The sequence below is a fragment of the Aegilops tauschii genome, chromosome 3 (assembly GCF_002575655.3).
Source record: "Aegilops tauschii subsp. strangulata cultivar AL8/78 chromosome 3, Aet v6.0, whole genome shotgun sequence".
NCBI lineage: Eukaryota > Viridiplantae > Streptophyta > Magnoliopsida > Poales > Poaceae > Aegilops > Aegilops tauschii.
The window spans coordinates 89,797,371-89,816,934 of NC_053037.3; positions in this window are offsets into that span (position 1 = coordinate 89,797,371).

The following is a 19,564-nucleotide window of genomic DNA, read 5'->3' on the forward strand; positions in this document are numbered from 1 at the left end:
GGCTACAAACTCTAGGCTGCCATCGGCCTTGCGCTTGCCTCCTCCTTGGTTCCCCGGGTTATGCTGGGGACCCTTGCCATTGCCATTCTTCTTTCCCTTCCCTGCCCTTTCATCATCTGAAGGGGGATCCTTGGTACCATCAGAATCGGCGTACTTGACAAGAGCCGCCATTAGCGTGCCCATGTCACTGCAGTCGCGCTTAAGCCGCCCGAGTTTCATCTTCAGGGGCACGAAGCGACAATTCTGTTCCAACATTAAGACTGCAGAGCCGGCATCCATCTTATCTGATGAATGTATGATCTCCTTGACCCGGCGAACCCAATGAGTCGTGGATTCACCCTCCTGCTGCTTACAGTTAGTCAAATCCACAATTGACATAGACTGCCTACAGGTATCCTTGAAGTTTTGGATGAACCGGGCTTTCAGCTTAGCCCAAGATCCGATGGAGTTCGGTGGTAGTCCTTTCAACCAAGTGCGGGCAGTCCCATCTAACATCATGGTGAAGTACTTAGCCATGGCTGCCTCACTGACCTCCAGTAGCTCCATGGCCATCTCATAACTCTCGATCCAGGCTGCAGGCTGTAAGTCAGCTGCGTAGTTAGGCACCTTCCTAGGGCCCTTGAAGTCCTTAGGTAGATGTTCATTACGGATAGCTGGCACCAAACAAGGGACACCCCCGGTCCTGGTAGGGATACCCACATCAACGGAAGTCGTTGGATAAGCCGGGGGGGTCTGGTAAGCCGTCAATTGAGGCACTTGCTCCGCCTCTTGCCGCGCTTTGTCCTGCTCTGCCGCATAAAAGGCTCCATTATGAGCCGGACCATGGCCAGGGGGCGGGTCATGGCGTCGGACGTTACTTGAGCCGGTTGCTGAGACCATGTGCCGGCTGTAACTCGGGCTCTGCCCCGGACGAGGGGTCGAGTGGATCCTATCCCGGCTGTAGGAGTACGCCTCTTGCTGTGCCAGTGCCGTCTGCAGGAGTTCCCTGACCCGGCGGGTTTCAACAGCCGTCGGAGAGTCGCCATCAACTGGGAGAGCCGCCAGCCGTGCTGCTGCAGCGACCATGTTCTCCAGCGGGTTATTATAATGACCCGGGGGTATTGGCACATACTGAGGCGGGGCAGGGGGCACCTGGGGAGGCCCCTTCACTCGTGGCTGAATGAGGGGTCTAGACCTGGGCGCTATGACCCCTGGCGGGTTACTAGATCCTGCACCTGGCGTGTTGAAGAGGTTGCGTGGATCGTAAACCGGAGGGAGTCGAGATTGGGCCTTTTGATGCATCCTTCTTAGGACCTCATTGGCCGCGTTCTGATCCATCGTGAGTTGGAAGGACTGCGCCTGAATCAGCTGAGTCTGGGCATCGAGAGCCGCCCGCTCCGCAGCTAGCCTGATCCCTTCCGCTGCAAGATCCTCTTTAGCTTTTATCAGATCCAATTTTAACTGTGCCACCTCCGCATCATGCTGAGCTTGATCCGCCGGGTCAACCGCGGCGGTTAACAGGGCCGTCATCTTGTCCGTGAGATCCATTAGCACCTGAGCCGGAGAAGGCACCGGGTTTCCTGCTCCAGCAGCGGGGTTCTGAACAGGCTGCGCACCAGCCATAAAAACTCCAACCTGACTTGGTGGCTCAAAAAGGTCCGGAATACTGTCACCATCGGAACAACCCATAAGCCTGCCATCTTGAAGTTGGTATAACGTGTTTGATTCATCGGTGGCCGACTCGCCGTCAGAGCCGGCGGCCGCCTCATCACCAGACCCAGATGGATCAGAGGGCCCTCCATGGATGCATCCCACAAAAGCGCGCCTTAAGGCAGGCCGGGCCCGGGCGGGTTGTGCGCGCTGAGCCGTTTCGATGAGATCGGCGCAGAGATCCGGCTCGGGGCCCGGCTCACCAATTTTGCCAATGAAAACATGAATTCCGCCGAAGGGGACCCGGTACCCGTACTCAATTGAGCCGGCGTCGGGGCCCCAGTTTGCATCGTCGATGTAGAGCTTGCCGCGACGACTCTTGGTCATCCGGCCCACAGCGTATCCCTTGAGCCCTTCGAAGCTGCCCTTCAAGAACTCAAATCCACTGTGCGCTCGCCCCACGGTGGGCGCCAACTGTCGTGGAATTGTCACGGCAGATGTCCTCGAGCTAGGACTTAGTCGTGGAGCCATCGCAACTGGGAAGCTTGAAAGGGTTAATGTGGGACAAGGAACATGAGGGTTTATACTGGTTCGGCCCCTTACGGTGAAGGTAAAAGCCTACGTCCAGTTGAGATGGTATTGATTAGGGTTACGATCACCAGGGAGCTAAACTTGCTATGCCCGGCTCTCGATGAGATTGTTCTTGTCCCTAAACCTCTGCCGGGTCGTCCCTTTATATAGGGAGGCCGACGCCCAACAGCCCTTAGAGTCCCGGCCGGCTCATAAGAGTGTTCGGCTCGGACTCTCAATCATACTTGCCTTACACTACAAGTTCTACCATAATAACGATTGTAACTACGGGCTTTAAGCCGTATCCGGGTCTTAGCCCATCTCTGGCCCATCGTCTTCAAGCTTCTCTCTGGGCTTCTGGCAACGACCATACGAGTAACCCGGCCCCTCCTGGCGGGTGACTCTAAGGTTTATATCCTCAACAGAACTGGAATCTTCCTCCGGCTTATATTTGAACCGGACATTTTCCTTTGTCATAGGCTTTCGTCTTTCACAATGCCACCCAAAGCTCCCAAGGCGCCCATTACGTGCAACTGGGTGAGATCCAGTGTTACTGATAAATACCTTAGATGACTTCGTGAAGACGGGTTACCTGCCCAAGAAGGAGGTCATGTCCTATCGTGCCCCTGACCCGTCCGAAGATAGACCTCAACCAAGAGACGGAGAGGTGGTTATATTTGCTGATCACATGAGCCGGGGCTTTGCTCCTCCTGGCTCAAAATTCTTCAGAGATGTTCTGAACTTTTTCGATCTGCGACCTCAAGACATTGGGCCCAATTCCGTGTCGAACATTTGTAACTTCCAAGTATTTTGCGAGGTGTACCTTGGAGAAGAGCCCAGCCTACTGCTCTTTAGGGAACTGTTTTATTTGAACCGCCAGAACGAGTGTGCCAACGGGCCTAGCTTGGAACTTGGCGGAATATCAATTCAACGACGGAGGGATTGTCCCTTTCCTTACGCTGAGCCGCCAAGCCACCCAAAGGACTGGAATCAGACATGGTTCTACTGCCAGGATACTTCTCCGGCTGATGAGAGCCCTCTGCCCGGCTTTCGCGCCCTGCGTCTGGAGTCAAACCACCCTCTGCCAGAAAAATTGTCTCTAGCTGAGCGTCACCCGCTTATCCCCACCATGAACAAGATTAAGGCTCTTCTGGGAAACGGCCTTAACGGTGTTGATCTGGTCCGGGTCTGAATTGCTTGGCGGGTGATCCCCTTGAGCCGCCGCCCCGGCTTAATGTGGGATTACACGGGTCGGAAGGATGATCCTTTGCGGCACAGCCCTAATGACCTACCTGAAGACGTCGTTGACAACATGACCAAGGCCCTTCTGAACGAGAGCTTAGCAGACTGCCGGAGGACAGGCTTAAGTCCCTTCTGCAAAGCTAACCCGGCTCCGGCGGTAAGCTACTGACTTGAGCACCTTACTTTCCATTTTAACAATTTTCATCTTAACCTCAAGAAATCTTTGTTGTATTTTTCAGGCTAATGACAAGTTCTGGAAGGTCAGGTATGACCATGAGGCTGCTAAAAAAGCCAGGAAGGCTAAAAAGGCCGCCAGGAGAGCCGCTCCCCGCAAGAAGGGGAGTAAGCCTAGCGCCTCAGAGCTGCTTCAGCTGGATGACTCCTCCGAGTCAGAGGTAACCCTTCATTCTTATGCTCTTCTCTTGTTTTTTGTTTGTTCTTAACCACCTTATTGACATTGATTATCAGCACGAGGACACCGGAGCGAGTAACCCGGTGATTGAAGAGGTAACTATACTTTCCTCCGACTCGGACCCCTTGCCAAGGCTGAAAGTCCGAAGAGTAACCCGGAAAGTATGATTTTCCCATCCTTTAGCTTATCAAGATCCTCAATTTCTTTTGAAGCAACAGATTCATGAGAGCCGGAGGCAAACCCGGGCCAGCAAGGATGCAGATCTATCCTCCGGCTTACCCGAAGCATCAAGGAAGCGCCGGACCGAGGTTATCTCCGACTTATATCCTTTTCATCCTTTGGCGGGCATCACTCGCCAACCACTCAATTCTTCTGATTCAAACTATCAGGAAACTTCACCTTCCTCCGGTGACTCCATGCAATCTAACTTGCCGGCTTTCAAGACTGCCCCCGGGTAATGATGACCATCTCATTTTGTGCTTATCTTATCTATGTTTTTTGCACTAACCTTTTAACTTTCAGTGCCCAAGCCAAGCTCAGCAAGAAGGCAAAGAAAAGTAAGCCGGTCGAAGAGCCAGACTTAACTGAACCCAACACTTCTGCCTCTGAGCCGCCATCTGCACCAGCTCCAGAAACCGCCGTTCCAACTGAAGAACAAACCATGGCGGGTTTTGACAACCCGGAGATTCCCAGCTCAGCCCAACCAGCCGATGACCCGTATGTGGTGATTACCCGGACCGAATATGTTGAGCCGGGAAGACCCACTGTGCTGGCCAGATGCTCTGCCAAAGAAGAACTGCTGGAGCGCCGCAGGGCCAGACTGGATATCACTGACTATGCTAACTTGAGCATTGGAGACATTGTTTCTGGTTACATTGGTCAAGTGCACAACAGCCGGGACCTGGAGATTGACATGGTGAAGCAGATACAACAAAAATCGGAGGTACAGCTCTCTTGCTTACTCCATAGTCATCCTTACCATGCTAGCCCCCAAGTCTATTACTTATGATAGAATATGTTGTAGACTTAATTCCGGCTTACCTTCATGAACCGGCACTATAAATAGAATCCTTCAGCATACATTAGCCCCCAAGTGCCAAGTGACTTTGCTTGCAAAGTGCTTGGGACTTTAATGTTTCATGATAACCACTCAAACTGTAACCCGGAATTTATACAGGCTGCCTGCAAGAAATTTGAATCGGAAATCTCTGAGCTGAAGAACCGCCTGAAGACTCAGGAAACTGAGACCCGGAAGGCCAATGCCAAGTTTGAGTTCAGTGTTGCTGCACAAGAAAAATTGAAGAAAAAATTTGAAACAGAAAGAAAGACTTGGGCCGAGGAGAAGACTGCCTTGCTCAGCCGGGCCGAACAAGCGGAGGCTGCTCTGACTAAAAGAACCGCCGAACTCTCCGGCTTAAAACGCCATGTGTCACAGATGGTCTCCGCAATCTTCGGTAAGTCCTTCTGCAAACATTTAACAAGTTTACATCATTCATGTCTCATAAACCCCACCATTGCCATCAGCTCACCTGACTTTGCTATATAGGTCCCAGAAGCTCCAATCTTAATCAGAACGCGCTGACCAAGCTGATGGCTGTTTACACCTTGGTGGAGCAACTCTACACCGGGTCACAGCGTGCTTTAGCCGTTGTGGCTCTGTCCAATGAGGTTCCGACTCACCTGGCAGACGTACTCAGGCGGCTTGTCGTACTTCCTCAACGCTTCCAAGAGCTGAGACGGGCGTCTGCAAGAGCCGGAGCTATAGCTGCTCTGAGCCGGGCCAAGGCTTTTCTCCCGGAGCTAGACCCGGCCAACATGGCTCTTGGATACCCCAGCCTGAAGGAAGACGGTACCCCCTTTGACCAGAAAGACTTCGCCGCCTGTGTGAAGAGCGTGCGCCCGGTGGCTACCTTGATTGGAAATGACACAGAACTTACCAAGTATCAGCCGGGCTATGACGCGGAGAATCAGAGGATCCCAACTCCGCGCTATGAAGCAGTCAGCCTGATCCCGCCGACTCGTAAGCATACCTTCGCCCCAGAAGTTAACCCGGCCGGGTTAATTGATGACGAGGCTCAATTTGAAGCTTTGAGCGGCATTGACTGGAAATCATCAACCTTCCAGGTCATGGAAACAGCCGGAGGAGCGGAGAGGGATGAGCCGGGAGCTTCAACCCAACAAGCATCTTGATTTCTTAGGCGGCTCATGGTTACCCTTTAAAAACAATGCCTCACCTTTTGGACTCGGGGAGTCTTGTAATAGAGTAGGACAAACACTTAATTTTGTTGTGCCATCGTGCACGTGTAGAATGCTTAACTCCATTGAAGCTGCTCCTTTATATTCGTCCGGGTTATGTTCGATCATCTACTTTCCTTAAGTTAAAGAGCTGTCTTTAATTGTCCTGCATAGAGAACAAATCACAAGTCTCTGGGCGGCTTACCGCACTGAGAGTCATATACTTTACATATAACCCGGACTATGAACCAAAGTCACCAAAGACCAGCCCTTAATTGTATCCTTGAGGTAACCATAATAACATACTTACAAGCCTTCAAGTATACTTCCGGTTTATGTAACCCAAATAATGAGGTTGAGAACTCAACTCCGGTTCACCAGCATCGATAATGCTTATTGTGTGCTATCAACATTGTTAATCAAAGTTAAGCCGGCGGGGTAAGAATCGCCCTTGCACACTGTTGATATGATCAAAAGAACTTGTTGCAAACCAAAAGATCAAAACTTAGGGGCTTCTGATTCGAATACGACCAGAGAACCGTCCCAAAGGGGTTAAGCTAAGATTCGAATGCGATCATATAGCCCCCAGTGGCCTTGGCGTTGCCGATCAAGAGGGTACCGACAGCTATGTTCTCTTTGGTTCGAATACGATCCACGTCGGTTCCCAAAGGGGGTTGAACTATGATTCAAATATGATCAAGAAAAACTCCCCAATGAGCTCGGCAATTTGCCAATCAAGTGGGTATCGACAGCTATGTTCTCTTTGATTTGAATACGACCTATGTTTGAACAGGAAGCCCCCAAGTGATCATATTGTTAACGGCTAGATTCGAATACGATCATAAGCCGGATCCACCTCCAAGTGACCATGTGATGTTGTAATGGAAATAACACATTTACCTTCGGAGGAGGAAAGGACAGAGGTCCTGCTTTATTATTTATCATAATATATACATGGCTATAGAAATATATACATTATGAGAGCCGGTGGCTCAAGTGTAATAAGGCCGAAGCTGAGCTATGTTCCACGGCCGACGGGTCTCTTCCTCCGACTTACGTGAATCTTTGTGCTCCCGAACATCGATAAGGCAGTATGACCCGTTGTGCAAGTTCTTGCTGACCACAAAGGGCCCTTCCCAAGGCAGGGATAACTTGTGCGCATCTGTTTGATCTTGGATGAGCCGGAGCACCAGATCACCTTCCTGGAAGACCCTCGACTTAACCCGGCGGCTGTGATAGCGGCGCAGGTCTTGTTGGTAAATCGCCGAGCGAGCTGCTGCCACATCACGTTGTTCGTCCAATAAGTCAAGAGCATCTTGACGCGCCCGCTCATTATCCGCCTCAACATAAGCCGCCACTCGAGGCGAGTCATGACGGATGTCGCTAGGGAGGACCGCCTCCGCTCCATAAACCATGAAGAAAGGCGTGTAACCCGTAGACCTGTTAGGAGTAGTATTGATGCTCCATAACACGGAGGGTAACTCCTCCACCCAACAACCCGGCGTCCGTTGCAAAGGGACCAAAAGCCCGGGCTTGATGCCTTTCAAGATTTCCAAATTAGCTCTCTCAGCTTGACCTTGGATTGAGGGTGAGCCACTGATGAAACATCAAGCCGAATATGCTCTCGTTGACAAAACTCCTCCATGGCGCCTTTAGACAGATTGGTCCATTGTCAGTTATAATGCTATATGGAAAGCCAACGCGAAATATCACCCTCTTCATGAACTGAACCGTTGTGGCCGCGTCACACTTGCTAACTGGCTCTGCCTCAACCCACTTTGTGAACTTGTCAACCGCCACCAAGAGGTGGGTCTTCTTATCCTTGGACCTTTTAAAAGGCCCAACCATATCAAGCCCCCAGACCGCAAATGGCCAAGTAAGTGGAATCATCCTCAATTCTTGAGCCGGCACATGAGCCCGTTGCGAGAACCTCTGGCAACCGTCACATTTACTGACCAAATCCTCTGCACCAGCATGAGCCGTCAGCCAATAGAAACCATGACGAAAAGCCTTGGCCACAAGGGATTTTGAGCCGGCATGATGGCCACAATCCCCCTCGTGAATCTCACGTAAAATTTCTTGACCTTCCTCAGGGGAAACACAACGCTGGAAAGTTCAAGTGACACTGCGACGATGCAGCTCACCATTGATGATTATCATTGACTTAGACCGCCGGGTTATTTGTCTGGCCAAAGTTTCATGCTCAGGCAATTCTCCCCGGGTCATGTAAGCCAAGTATGGTACTGTCCAGTCTGGGGTGATGTGGAGAGCCGCCACCAACTGTGCCTCCGGGTCAGGGACAGCCAAGTCTTCCTCTGTAGGCAACTTAATGGAAGGGTTATGCAAAATGTCCAAGAAAGTATTAGGCGGCACCGGCTTTCGCTGAGAGCCCAGCCGGCTTAATGCATCAGCCGCTTCGTTTTTCCTGCGATCGATGTGTTCTACTTGGTAACCCTGAAAGTGTCCAGCAATGGCATCAACTTCGCGGCGATAAGCCGCCATGAGAGGGTCCTTGGAATCCCACTTGCCTGACACTTGTTGGGCCACTAAGTCTGAGTCGCCAAAGCACCTTACCCGGCTCAAGCTCGTCTCCTTAGCCATCCGAAGACCATGGAGCAAGGCCTCGTACTCAGCCGCATTGTTAGTACAGGGAAACATCAACCGTAGCACATAGCAAAACTTGTCACCTCGAGGGGAAGTTAATACAACTCCAGCCCCCGAGCCCTCCAATTGCCTAGACCCGTCGAAGTGAATAGTCCAGCATGTATTATCTGGTTTCTCTTCAGGCACCTGCAGCTCTGTCCAATCGTTGATGAAATCCACCAATGCTTGAGATTTGATAGCCGTGCGTGGCACGTATTTCAGACCATGAGGCCCAAGTTCTATAGCCCACTTAGCCACTCTTCCTGTGGCTTCTCTGTTTTGAATGATATCTCCCAAGGGAGTAGAACTAACCACAGTGATAGGGTGACCCTGGAAATAGTGCTTAAGCTTCCGGCTTGCCATGAATACCCCATAAACAAGCTTCTACCAATGTGGATACCGCTGTTTGGACTCAATGAGTACTTCACTGACATAGTAAACCGGCCACTGAACCGGATACTCCTTACCCTCTTCCTTACGCTCCACCACCACAGCCACACTGACGGCCCGTGTGTTAGCGGCTACATACAGTAATAAGGGCTCCTTGTAAACAGGAGCAGCAAGGACTGGGGGCTCAGCCAGCTGTCTCTTAAAATCCTCAAAAGCAGCATTAGCAGCATCATTCCAGATAAAGTCATCTGTTTTCTTCATCAATTGGTACAATGGCATGGCCTTTTCACCCAAATGGCTTATAAACCGGCTCAAAGCAGCGATGCGGCCCGCCAGACGCTGGACGTCGTTTATGCACGCCGGCTTAGCCAGAGAGGTGATTGCCTTGATCTTTTCCGGGTTAGCTTCAATGCCTCTGTGAGAAACCAGAAAACCCAAGAGCTTGCCTGCAGGAACACCAAAAACACACTTGGCCGGGTTAAGCATCATCTTGTACACCCGGAGATTATCAAAGGTTTCCCTAAGATCATCTACCAGGGTCTCCTTCTCCCTGGATTTAACCACGATATCATCCACATAGGCATGAACATTGCGCCCAATCTGGTTATGAAGACAATTCTGCACACAACGCTGGTAAGTCGTCTGTGCACTCTTGAGCCCAAAAGGCATAGACACATAACAGAAGGCTCCAAATGGAGTGATGAACGTCGTCTTCTCCTGGTCCTTAACTGCCATTTTAATCTGATGGTACCCAGAATAAGCATCCAAAAAACTCAAGCGCTCACAACCCGCCGTAGCATCAATAATTTGATCAACACGGGGGAGAGCAAAAGGATCAGCCGGACAAGCTTTGTTTAAATCCGTGTAGTCCACACACATCCGCCAGGTGCCGTTCTTCTTTAGCACAAGCACCGGGTTAGCTAACCATTCTGGATGAAAAACTTCAACAATAAACCCGGCCGCCAAGAGCCGGGCCACCTCCTCACCAATGGCTTTCCGCCTCTCCTCATTAAACCGCCGAAGGAATTGCCTGGCCGGCTTAAATTTCGGATCAATATTGAGAGTGTGCTCAGCGAGTTCTCTAGGTACACCTGGCATGTCAGAAGGTTTCCATGCAAAAATGTCCCTGTTCTCACGGATGAACTCGATGTGCGCGCCTTCCTATTTCGGATCCAGATTGGCACTGATGTTGAACTGCTGAGATGAGTCACCTGGAACAAAGTCAACAAGTTTAGTCTCATCAGCTGACTTAAATTTCATTGCCGGCTCATGCTCCGTGGTCGGCTTTTTCAAAGACGTCATATCTGCCGGGTCAACATTGTCCTTGTAAAACATCAACTCCTCTGTCGCACAAACAGATTCAGCGTAAGCCGCGTCACCTTCCTCACACTCCAAGGCTATCTTTCGGCTACCATGAACCGTAATGGTCCCATTGTGACCCGGCATCTTGAGCTGCAGATACACGTAACACGGCCGCCCAAATAAAGCATGATACGGACTTCTTATTTTAACCACCTCAAAGGTTAATTTTTCTGCCATGTAGTTGTACTCATCTCCAAAGCCACTTCCAGCTCGATCTTACCAACTGGATATGCCGACTTACCAGGCACCACATCATGGAAAACAGTATTGGACTGGCTGAGGTTCTTATCAATCAACCCCATACGACGGAAGGTCTCATAATAGAGGATGTTGATACTGCTGCCTCCGTCCATGAGCACTTTAGTGAATTTATATCCCCCCACCTGAGGAGCCACCACCAGGGCCAGGTGACCCGGATTATCAACCCGGGGAGGGTGAGCTTCCCTACTCCACACAATAGGCTGCTCAGACCATCTTAAATAGCGTGGAACCGCCGGCTCAACAGCATTCACAGCCCTTTTATGAAGCTTCTGATCTCGCTTGCACAGACTGGTGGTAAACACATGATACTGTCTACCACTGAGCTGCTTTGGATTGGTCTGGTATCCCCCTGCTGCTGCTGATGACCCTGGACGGACTGCTGATTAAAGCCCCCTTGAACATTCTGAGAATTGGAATTTGAGCCGCCGCCCGGGCCACTGTTGCCATTGAAAGCATTGGAATTTTTAAAGGCCTTCATGATTGCGCAATCCTTCCACAGATGAGTGGCCGGCTTTTCCCTAGAGCCATGCCTTGGACAAGGCTCATTTAACAATTGTTCAAGCGTCGGGCCTGACCCGCCGGCTCGGGGAGGTGGTCTCCCCTTGCGCCGGTGGTTGTTACCCTGTGAGTCGGTGTTAGCCAAAAATTCCATACTACCATCAGCCCTACGCTTGTTACCTCCTTGGTTCGCCGGGTTATGCTGGGGGCCCTTGCCGTTGCCATTCCGTTTTCCCTTCCCTGTCCTTTCATCATCCGACGCGGGATCCTTGGTACTATCAGAGTCGGCATACTTGACCAGAGCCGCCATCAGCGTACCCATATCATTGCAATCGCGCTTGAGCCGCCCGAGCTTCATCTTCAGGGGCGCAAAACGACAATTCTGCTCTAACATTAAGACTGCAGAGCCGGCATCCATCTTATCAGATGAATGTATTATCTCTTTGACCCGGCGAACCTAATGGGTCGTAGACTCACCCTCCTGCTGCTTGCAATTAGTCAAATCCACAATTGACATAGATTGCCTACATGTATCTTTGAAGTTTTGGATGAACCGGGCTTTTAGTTCAGCCCAAGACCCGATAGAGTTCGGTGGCAGTCCTTTCAACCAAGTGCGGGCAGTCCCATCTAACATCATGGTGAAGTACTTGGCCATTGCCGCTTCACTGACCTCCAGCAACTCCATAGCCATCTCGTAACTCTCGATCCATGCTCCGGGTTGTAAATCAGCCGTGTAATTAGGTACCTTCCTAGGCCCCTTGAAATCCTTGGGCAGACGTTCATTACGGAGAGCCGGCACCAGACAAGGAACACCTCCGGTCCTCGTAGGTATACCCGCGTCAATGGAAGCCGTCGGATAAGCCGGGAGTGGCTGGTAAGCCCTCAACTGAGCCGCCCGCTCGGCCTCTTGCCGTGCTCTGTCTTGGTCCACCACGTTAAAAGCTTCATTTTGAACCGGGCCGTGGCCAGGAGGCAAGTCACGGCGTCGGACATTGCTTGAGCCGGTCGCTGAGACCATGTGCCTGCTATAACTCGGGCTCCGGCCTAGACGAGGGGTTGAATGAATCCTGTCCCGGCTATAAGAATGTGCCTCCTATTGCGCTAGAGCCGTCTGAAGGAGCTCTCTGACCCGGCGGGTTTCGACCGCCGTTGGAGAGTCGCCATCGATTGGGAGAGCCGCCAGTCGCGCCGCCGCAGCGACCATGTTTTCCAACGGGTTGGCATAATGACCCGGTGGTATTGGCACGTACTGAGGCGGGGTAGTGTTCACCCGGGGAGGTCCCATCACTTGGGGCTTGATTGGCGTTCCAGCTCCGGGCGCCGTGATCTCTGGTGGGTTACTGGGCCCTGCACCTGGCGTGTTAAAGAGGTTTCGAGGATCGTAAACCGGAGGGAGTCGAGATTGGGCCTTTTGACGCCTCCTTCTCATGATCTCATTGGACGCGTTCTGATCCATCGTGAGCCGGAAAGACTGCGCTTGAATCAGCTGAGTCTGAGCGTCGAGAGCCGCCCTCTCCGCAGCAATCCTGATCCCTTCCGCCGCCAGATCCTCCTTGGCCTTTGCTAGGTCGAGCTTTATCTGTGCCACCTCAGCGTCATGCTGAGCTTGATCCGCCGGGGCGATCGTAGCGGTTAACAAGACCGTCATCTTGTCTGTGAGATCCATCATCACCTGAGCCGGCGAGGGCACAGGGCTTCTTGCCCCGGCGGTGGGGTTTTGAACAGGTTGTGCGCCAGCCATGAAGATTCCAACCCGACTCGGCGGCTCAAAGGGGTCCGGAATACCATCGCCATCGGAACAACCCCTGAGCCTGCCATCTTGAAGTTGATACAACGAGTTTGACTCATCCGTGGACGATTCACCGTCAGAGCGGGCGGCCGTCTCATCACCAGATCCAGATCCTTCAGAGAGCTCTCCATGGACGCATCCCACGAAAGCACGCTTCAAGGCAGGCAAAGTCCGGGCGGGTCGTGCACGTTGAGCCGTCTCGATGAGATCGGCGCCGAGGTCCGGCTCAGGGCCCGGCTCACCAATCTTGCCAATAAAGACATGGATTCCGCCGAAGGGGACCCGGTACCCGTACTCAATTGAGCCGGCGTCGGGGCCCCAATTTGCATCGTCGATGTACAGCTTGCCGCGACGACTCTTGGTCATCTGGCCCACCGCGTATCCCTTGAGCCCTTCGAAGCTGCCCTTCAAGAACTCGAATCCACCGTGCCCTGGCCCCACGGTGGGCGCCAACTGTCGTGGAATTGTCACGGCAGATGTCCTCGTGCAAGGACTTAGTCGTGGAGCCATCGCAGCTAGGAAGCTTAAAGGGGTTAAACGGGACAAGGAACACGAGGGTTATACTGGTTCGGCCCCTTACGGTGAAGGTAAAAGCCTACGTCCAGTTGAGGTGGTATTGCTTAGGGTTTCGATGACCAGGGAGCTTAATCGCTATGCCCGGCTCTCGATCTCTTGTCTCTCGTCCTGAACCGCCGCCGGGTCGTCCCTTTATATAGAGAGGTTGACGCCCTGCGGCTCTCAGAGTCCCGGCCGGCTTATAACAGTATACGGCTCGGACTCTTAACTACCCTTGCCTTACATTACAAGTCTTGCCATAACGGCGGTTTATCACTACGGGCCTTTAGCCGCCTCCGGGTCTTAAGCCCACTATGAATCCGCCATCTTCTAGCCTGGTATTGGGATTTACGTGATGATCATTATCACATAACCCGGCCCCTCCTGAGCAGGTAACTCTGATGGTTATATCCTCAACAGGATTACTTTGGTACCTCCCTGCTAAACTTATAGCAAGGCACACATCAGGTCTGGTACACAGCATTGCATACATGATAGAGCCTATGGCTGAAGCATAGGGAACATCTTTCATCTTCTCTCTATCTTCTGCAGTGGTCGGGCATTGAGTCTTACTCAATCTCACACCTTGTAGTACAGGCAAGAACCCTTTCATTGCTTGATCCATTTTGAACTTCTTCAAAACTTTGTCAAGGTATGTGCTTTGTGAAAGTCCAATTAAGCGTCTTGATCTATCTCTATAGATCTTGATGCCTAATATATATGCAGCTTCACCAAGGTCTTTCATTGAAAAACCCTTATTCAAGTATCCCTTTATGCTATCCAGAAATTCTATATCATTTCCAATTAGCAATATGTCATCCACATATAATATCAGAAATGCTACTGAGCTCCCACTCACTTTCTTGTAAATACAGGCTTCTCCAAAAGTCTGTCTAAAACCAAATGCTTTGATCACACTATCAAAGCATTTATTCCAACTCCGAGAGGCTTGCACCAGTCCATAAATGGATCGCTGGAGCTTGCACACTTTGTTAGCTCCCTTTGGATCGACAAAACCTTCCGGTTGCATCATATACAACTCTTCTTCCAGAAATCCATTCAGGAATGCAGTTTTGACATCCATTTGCCAAATTTCATAATCATAAAATGCGGCAATTGCTAACATGATTCGGACAGACTTGAGCATCGCTACGGGTGAGAAGGTCTCATCGTAGTCAATCCCTTGAACTTGTCGAAAACCTTTCGCAACAAGTCGAGATTTGTAGACAGTAACATTATCGTCAGCGTCAGTCTTCTTCTTGAAGATCCATTTATTTTCAATAGCTTGCCGATCATCGGGCAAGTCAACCAAAGTCCATACTTTGTTCTCATACATGGATCCCATCTCGGATTTCATGGCCTCAAGGCATTTTGCGGAATCTGGGCTCACCATCGCTTGTTCATAGTTCGTAGGTTCGTCATGGTCTAGTAACATAACCTCCAAAACAGGATTACCGTACCACTCTGGTGCGGATCTTAATCTGGTTGACCTACGAGGTTCAGTAATAACTTGATCCGAAGTTTCATGATCATTATCATTAACTTCCTCACGAATTGGTGTAGGTGTCGCAGAAACTGGTTTCTGTGATGATCTACTTTCCAATAAGGGAGCAGGTACAGTTACCTCATCAAGTTCTACTTTCCTCCCACTCACTTCTTTCGAGAGAAACTCCTTCTCTAGAAAGGATCCATTCTTAGCAACGAATGTCTTGCCTTCGGATCTGTGATAGAAGGTGTACCCAACTGTCTCCTTTGGGTATCCTATGAAGACACATTTCTCAGATTTGGGTTTGAGCTTATCAGGATGAAACCTTTTCACATAAGCATCGCAACCCCAAATTTTAAGAAACGACAACTTTGGTTTCTTGCCAAACCACAGTTCATAAGATGTTGTCTTCAACGGATTTAGATGGTACCCTATTTAACGTGAATGCAGCTGTCTCTAATGCATAACCCCAAAACGATAGTGGTAGATCGGTAAGAGACATCATATATCGCACCATATCTAATAAAGTACGGTTATGATGTTCGGACACACCATTACACTGTGGTGTTCCAGGTGGCGTGAGTAGTGAAACTATTTCACATTGTTTTAACTGAAGGCCAAACTCGTAACTCAAATACTCTTCTCCACGATCAGATCGTAGAAACTTTATTTTCTTGTTACGATGATTTTCCACTTCACTCTGAAATTATATGAACTTTTCAAATGTTTCAGACTTCTGTTTCATTAAGCAGATATACCCATATCTACTCAAATCATGTGTGAAGGTGTACCCAACAGTCTCCTTTGGGTATCCTATGAATACACATTTCTCAGATTTAGGTTCGAGCTTATCAGGTTGAAGTTTCTTCACATAAGCATCGCAACCCCAAACTTTAAGAAACGACAACTTTGGTTTCTTGCCAAACCATAGTTCATAAGGCGTCGTCTCAACGGATTTCGATGGTGCCCTATTTAGAGTGAACGCAACCGTCTCTAAAGCATAACCCCAAAACGATAGCGGTAAATCAGTAACAGACATCATAGATCGCACCATATCTAGTAAAGTACGATTACGACGTTCGGACACACCATTACCCTGTGGTGTTCCGGGTGGCGTGAGTTGCGAAACTATTCCGCATTGTTTCAAATGTAGGCCAAACTCGTAACTCAAATATTCTCCTCCACGATCTGATCGTAGAAACTTTATTTTCTTGTTACGATGATTTTCAACTTCGCTCTGAAATTCTTTGAACTTTTCAAATGTTTCAGACTTATGTTTCATTAAGTAGATATACCCATATCTGCTCAAATCATCTGTGAAGGTGAGAAAATAATGATATCCGCTACGAGCCTCAATATTCATCGGACCACATACATCTGTATGTATGATTTCCAACAAATCAGTTGCTCTCTCCATAGTTCTAGCGAACGGTGTTTTAGTCATCTTGCCCATGAGACACGGTTCGCAAGTACCAAGTGATTCATAATCAAGTGATTCCAAAAGTCCATCATTATGGAGTTTCTTCATGCGCTTTACACCGATATGACCTAAACGGCAGGGCCACAAATAAGTTGCACTATCATTATCAACTCTGCATCTTTTGGCTTCGACATTATGAATATGTGTGTCACTACTACCGAGATTCATTAAAAATAGACCACTCTTCAAGGGTGCATGACCATAAAAGATATTACTCATATAAATAGAACAACCATTATTCTCTGATTTAAATGAATAACCGTCTCACATCAAACAAGATCCAGATATAATGTTCATGCTCAACGCTGGCACCAAATAACAAATATTTAGGTCTAATACTAATCCCGAAGGTAGATGTAGAGGTAGCGTGCCGACGGCGATCACATCGACTTTGTAACCGTTTCCCACGCGCATCATCACCTCGTCCTTGGCCAGTGTTCGCTTAATCCATAGTCCCTGTTTCGAGTTGCAAATATTAGCAACAGAACCATTATCAAATACCCAGGTGCTACTGCGAGCTCTGGTAAGGTACACATCAATAACAAGTATATCACATATACCTTTGTTCACCTTGCCATCCTTCTTATCCGCCAAATACTTGGGGCAGTTCCGCTTCCAGTGACCAGTCTGCTTGCAGTAGAAGCACTCAGTCTCAGGCTTAGGTCCAGATTTGGGTTTCTTCTCCTGAACAGCAACTTGCTTGCTGTTCTTCTTGAAGTTCCCCTTCTTCTTCCCTTTGCCTTTTTTCTTGAAACTAGTGGTCTTATTGACCATCAACACTTGATGCTCCTTTTTGATTTCTACCTCCGCTGCCTTTAGCATTGCGAAGAGCTCGGGAATTGTCTTATTCATCCCTTGCATGTTATAGTTCATCACGAAGCTCTTGTAGCTTGGTGGCAGTGATTGAAGAATTCTGTCAATGAAGCTATCATCCGGAAGATTAACTCCCAGTTGAATCAAGTGATAATTATACCCAGACATTTTGAGTATATGCTCACTGACAGAACTATTCTCTTCCATCTTGCAGCTGTAGAACTTATTGGAGACTTCATATCTCTCAATCTGGGCATTTGCTTGAAATATTAACTTCAACTCCTGGAACATCTCATATGCTCCATGACGTTCAAAACGTCGTTGAAGACCCGGTTCTAAGCCGTAAAGCATGGAACACTGAACTATCAAGTAGTCATCAACTTTGCTCTGCCAGACGTTCATAACATCTGGCGTTGCTCCTATCTACTATATGATTCACGCTCGACCTTTCGGTCTCAGTGTTCTGAGGCCATATCTGCATATGCTAGGCTCGTCAAGTTTAACCTGAGTATTTTGCGTGTGCAAAACTGGCTTGCACCCGTTGTAGATGGACGTAGAGCTTATCACACCCGATCATCACGTGGTGTCTGGGCACGACGAACTTTGGCAACGGTGCATACTCAGGGAGAACACTTTTATCTTGAAATTTTAGTGAGAGATCATCTTATAATGCTACCGTCAATCAAAGCAAGATAAGATGCATAAAAGATAAACATCACATGCAATCAATATAAGTGATATGATATGGCCATCATCATCTTGTGCTTGTGATCTCCATCTCCGAAGCACCGTCATGATCACCATCGTCACCGGCGCGACACCTTGATCTCCATCGTAGCATCGTTGTCGTCTCGCCAACTATTGCTTTTACGACTATCGCTACAGCTTAGTGATAAAGTAAAACAATTACATGGCGATTGCATTGCGTACAATAAAGCGACAACCATATGGCTCCTGCCAATTGCCGATAACTCGGTTACAAAACATGATCATCTCATACAATAAAATATAGCATCATGTCTTGACCATATCACATCACAACATGCCCTGCAAAAACAAGTTAGACGTCCTCTACTTTGTTGTTGCAAGTTTTACGTGGCTGCTATGGGCTTAGCAAGAACCGTTCTTACCTACGCATGAAAACCACAACGATAGTTTGTCAAGTTGGTGCTGTTTTAACCTTCGCAAGGACCGGGCGTAGCCACACTCGGTTCAACTAAAGTGAGAGAGACAGACACCCGCCAGTCACCTTTAAGCAACGAGTGCTCGCAACGGTGAAACCAGTCTCGCGTAAGCGTACGCGTAATGTCGGTCCGGACCGCTTCATCTCACAATACCGCTGAACCAAAATATGACATGCTGGTAAGCAGCATGACTTATATCGCCCACAACTCACTTGTGTTCTACTCGTGCATATAACATCAACGCATAAAACCAGGCTCGGATGCCACTGTTGGGGAACGTAGTAATTTCAAAAAAATTCTACGCACACGCAAGATCATGGTGATGCATAGCAACGAGAGGGGAGAGTGTTGTCCACGTACCCTCGTAGACCGAAAGCGGAAGCGTTAACACAACGCGGTTGATGTAGTCGTACGTCTTCACGATCCGACCAATCAAGTACCGAACGCACGGCACCTCCGAGTTCAGCACACGTTCAGCTCGATGACGTCCCTCGAACTCCGATCCAGCCGAGTGTTGACGGAGAGTTTCGTCAGCACGACGACGTGGTGACAATGTTGATGTTCTACTGACGCAGGGCTTCGCCTAAGCACCGCTACGATATTATCGAGGTGTAATATGGTGGAGGGGGGCACCGCACACGGCTAAGAGATCAATGATCAATTGTGTGTCTAGAGGTGCCCCCCTGCCCCCGTATATAAAGGAGCAAGGGGGGTTCGGCCGGCCAAGGGGAGAGGCGCGCCAGGAGGAGTCCTACTCCTACCGGGAGTAGGACTCCCCCCCTTTTCCATGTTGGACTAGGAGAGAGAGGGGGAAGAGGTTTAGGGGAGGAAGGAAAGGGGGGCGCCGCCCCCCTCTCCTTGTCCTATTCGGATTGGGGGGAGGGGCGTGCGGCCCTACCCTGGCCTCCTCTCCTCTCTTCCGCCTAGGCCCACTAAGGCCCATTAAGTTACCGGGGGGTTCCGGTAACCTCCCGGTACTCCGGAAAAATCCCGATTTCACCCGGAACACTTCCGA